This window comes from Mastomys coucha, unplaced genomic scaffold (genome assembly GCF_008632895.1).
Source record: "Mastomys coucha isolate ucsf_1 unplaced genomic scaffold, UCSF_Mcou_1 pScaffold7, whole genome shotgun sequence".
Taxonomy (NCBI): Eukaryota; Metazoa; Chordata; class Mammalia; order Rodentia; family Muridae; genus Mastomys; species Mastomys coucha.
This window is the reverse complement of record NW_022196913.1, coordinates 81,084,961-81,089,467: the sequence shown is the minus strand read 5'-3', so window position 1 is coordinate 81,089,467 and position 4,507 is coordinate 81,084,961. Positions and strand designations below refer to the sequence as shown.

Sequence of the window (4,507 nt, the reverse complement as noted above, 5' to 3'; positions counted from 1 at the left end):
CTTGGGTGCAACTTAATCCTTACAGAAACGACTTGCAGCTGTTGTACAAATCAATATTTTTTTGTACTGATAGGAAGCAGCCAGACATTTCAACTATTCAGTTTTGTTTTAAAGTAAGTTCACAGTTTAGTTCATTCTTAAGACACCAATGAAGGAATGGTAGAGGAATGTGTTTGTGGCTGACTGAATGTTTGTGATTAAAATACTGTGAAGGCAACACGGATAGACTTGAAAGGAGTTACGAGGCCCTGCAGACTGGGAGACAGTCACGGAGGAAGAATGCACTATCTCTTGAATTGGTAGCTTTTGACCTCTGGCACTGGTAAATACCAGCCAAATGATGAACAGATTTCACTTCTGAGCAAACTAGCTGTTACATAATTTCCTTTACTTTGCAACTAACCCCTCAAAGGCTGCAGTCCTCTGGATTATAGAACAATATACAGAAAGATTGACTTTGATAGCAGGCTTCCCTAAAACCCAACTATATCCTATCACTGGTCCAGACCCCAAACCACACTAATTTCCTTTTCTGAGAACTTGTGAAGAGTTGGAGAAGCCAAAATTTTGTGTACTTTCATGACTTCATATTTGCTGCCTTGAACACACACTGGATTCAATCTTATGAGATAGTAGTAAGGGCATGAGCCTGTAGATCCAGGATTTAGAGGAGCTAACATAAACCTATGAAGAGGAGCTTTACCACTGAACAGCTGATTAATCTAAAGGCACGTAGATCCCGTTTCTGAACTCCACTTTAATTTTCTGAACAGATGAAGTAAAACTATTTATTTCATAAAGTTTGGAAGACATCAAAATATTCTATTATTAATATTTGATATGTAATAATTCATTAACAAAAATAGCCAATAGTTATAAATATCTAAACTTAATTTACAATCAAATGCATACTTGCTTTAGGTCTACCAGTTTTCATGACTTTAGGTAAACATAAATTTGGATTACCTTAAGGAAGAAAGCATGTTTTTAATAATTAACAATTATATTGAGTCGTCTTGAGATGAGTAGTCAAGTTCAGGAATCACACCAGTTTCAAGAACAACTGGAAAAGGAATTTCCAAGAGGAGTGAATGTTGTATCTTATCTCTTTATGTTTCTGAGTGTCTTTGTCTTTCACTCCTCTCTGGTTTCCTCCCCTTCTGTGGACCACATGGAAGAAGCTCGGATGATTAATATCCCCCAAGGGTTACAAGTGGAGCCATTCAAGATGGAAAATTGTCCATTTACATGATGAATCCTGCTCCCTGATGAAATGTTTCACATGTTCACTAACTGTAGAGTCCAGGAAGGCATTTGCCATGATTGTGTTGACAGAAGGGGTTAGCAGTAACAATAACAACAACAACAAAAAAAAACCATAGTTCCTTGGGAAGGATTTTGTGGGTGGCCTTGTGTTGCAAGAATTCCTTCCCTAGGGAAACATAAGCAATGTCTACCCTCTTCTCATTAGGACCCAATGTCAAAGTACAATTCCATCAGCATTTATTGTGGAGGATGAATGATTTTGTTGGAGTTATTTACAGAAAATGGGTAAAGAATTCCTGGAAGGAATGTGGATGACCCCAAAGCAGCCACATTAGATTCTTCACCCATCATTGATTATGTCTTCCCAATAGCGTTGTACATGGAGCCTTTTTTAACTAACCTCTCCAAGTATATACATTGGTAGCACCTCAGAAGACCTGATGCCTACATGCTACTAGGTTAGAACTGCAAGCAAATTGCACGGAGGTGGAAGAGTAGGTGAGGGTTCTATGACTTTACCCACTCCCTCGGAGGGCATATCAACAAACAATAGCACCACTCCTGATGACCTCTTGCAAGCAGACACACTGATCTGATGAAGATGGTTGCTGATTTCCTTGGAGGACTATGTACTACAACAACATGAGAGTCATCAATCTTCCCCAGCTCTTCTGTGAATACTCCTCTTACGGTGACATATGTGTCATCAGAGTGTCAGAGTGCAGAGCTTCCTTATTCTTGAGTCCTTCTGTGGAGATTCCTGCTGCTAGCATAGATGGAACTATCTTAATCAGGCCTGGAACCTCTTGCAGCATTTTCTAAAATGAGTACCATTGCTATTGTTCATGCAGCCAGTACAACTGCTCATGGTAATCACATAACCAAAGTATCCTTTTCTTTCCTCCTGATGTTTGATATGATAGACTCTCAGCCCCTAACACAATTTTATTTTATTTTTAATTAATCATTTTATTCATTTACATTGCAAATGCTATCCCCCTTCCCAGTTACCCCTCCACAAATATCCCATCTCATCCTCCCTCTAATTCCTCCCCTTTGCCTCTATGAGGATGCTCCTTTACCCACTCACCCACCCTGCCTAACTTCTCTAGCATCTCCCTATGCTGGGGCATCAAGCCTCCACAAGACCAAGGGCCTTCCCTCCCATTGATTTCAGAAAAGGTCACCCTCTGCTACATATGTATCTGGAGCCGTGGCTCCCTCCATGTATACTCTGGTTTGTGGTTTAGTCCCTGGGAGCTCTGGTTTGTCTTGTTAGTTAATATTGTTCTTCCTATGGGTTTGGAATCCTCTTCAGCTCCTTCAGTCCTTCCCCTAACTCTTCCATTGGGTTTCCAGACTCAGTCCAATTTTTGGCTATGAGTATCTGCATCTGTATTGGTCAGGTGCTGGTAGAATCTCTCAGTGAACAGCAATACCAGGCTTCTGTCAGCAAGCACTTCTTGGCATCAGTAATAGTGTCAGGAGTTTTGTGTCTGTAGACAGAATGGATCCTTAGGTGGGGTGGTCTCTGGATGGCCTTTCCTTCTGTCTCTGTTCCATTTTTTTACCCCTGTCTTTCCTTTGGACAGGAACATTTCTGGGTGGGTGGCCCCATCCCTCAACCAGGGGCTGTGTCTATCTACTGGAGGTGGTCTCTACAGGTTCTATCTCCCCATTTTTGGGTATTTTGGTTAAAGTCATCACTGCTGGGTCCTGTGAGACTCTTGCTTCCCTGGCATCAGGGACTTTCTATCGGCTACCCTAAGTTCCCCATCCCCGACTGCTACATATTTCTATTAAATTTCCTGACCCTCTCTACTTCTATCCTGTCCCTCCAATACCTTATCCTACCCTCTTTTTTTCCCTTCCCCTCTTCTCTCCCTCTCAGATCCTTCCCTTCCTCTATCTCCTCTGATTTTGTTCCCCCTACTCTGTAGGACTGAAGCATCCACACTTTGGTCTTACTTCTTTTTAAGCTCCATATGATTTGTGGGTTGTAGCATGTGTAATCTGAAATTTTGGGCTACTATCCACTTATCAGTAAGTACATACCATGTGTGTTCTTTTGGGTCTGGGTTACCTCACACAGGATGATATTTTGTAGTCCCATCCACTTGCCTGTGAGAAACTTCCCAGCCTTTTGGCTAAGATCAAGTGTAGTACCTGTTCTTATTAACACAATTTTAGAAGACAAGAATAACCTGTGTACTACTTCTGATAAATACACTTTGACACATTTTAGTGATGAAAACAATAAAATACAGACAGGTCAAATCATTAGCTAGTATCAGGCTCTGGATTTGTGGTCTATTTATGTTCCTAAATTAAGCTTGGTATTTCTCCATCATCAGTTACCACTTATAATCCAAAAATTTATGCCCAGCATGTACATTATTTCTAGGTCTGAAGTGTTTCACTTTAGAAAGATTAGATGCCCTTCCCAACATACCTTATTGATAATACTATTATTACACTGAACCAGAAAATGCTGTGCTATGCAGATGCTGTGAACCTCTTTTGCTTGCAGTGACAAGGGCAGCAGAAAGGGATTTAAGTTAGAGATTATAACTGTTACCCATTTCTTGTAGTAAGTTTCTTGTTATTCCATTAGTGACTCTTTTCAGAAACATGAAAGGTCAGACAACAAGGCACTGACTCAGCAGCTGGTGTACTAGACTTCAATGGAAAGAATAATGGAGACAGAAGGCAGAGAACAGGAAAGACTTAGAGGTTCCATCCAGGGAACCCCAATTATAAATATCAAGTAGTAGAAAACTCCTTCAGCTTTTGGCCAACATGGAAAGAAACCTAGCTGAAAATAAGGATGGGAGAGTTCAGTTGATATCAAACACTATGATAAAACTATATTTGTTATTTTCTTTAAGTTTTAGACAGATTTGAATTTCTATATTAATTGGAGTTGAACAAACCCTGATCGATCTGATGGAAAAACTTTCTTAGAAATTGAAATTCACAGATGTGATCCTTGAAAATCTACTTTTAGAAAAATGGGAATCGGTGGAAAACGAAACTAGATACAACAGAGAATTTGAAATGAAGGAAGTTGTATTTCATGAAATATAGAGAAAACAATGATAGTGATATTTCATTGATATTAGAACTTGATTTTTTAATTGAAAGTAGGTTCCTCTCTCATATGCCTTATCTGTACCACAGTTTCCTTTCACTCTACTTCTCTCAGCTCCTGCCCTCCTTTCTTCTATAGATCCACTCCCTT

General features: G+C 39.9%; 1 pseudogene; it reads left to right on the top strand.

The window, feature by feature from the left end:
* The first annotated feature begins 3,393 nt into the window (after positions 1-3,393).
* Positions 3,394-3,499, top strand: LOC116082959 (annotated as a pseudogene).
* The last annotated feature ends 1,008 nt before the right edge of the window (positions 3,500-4,507 follow it).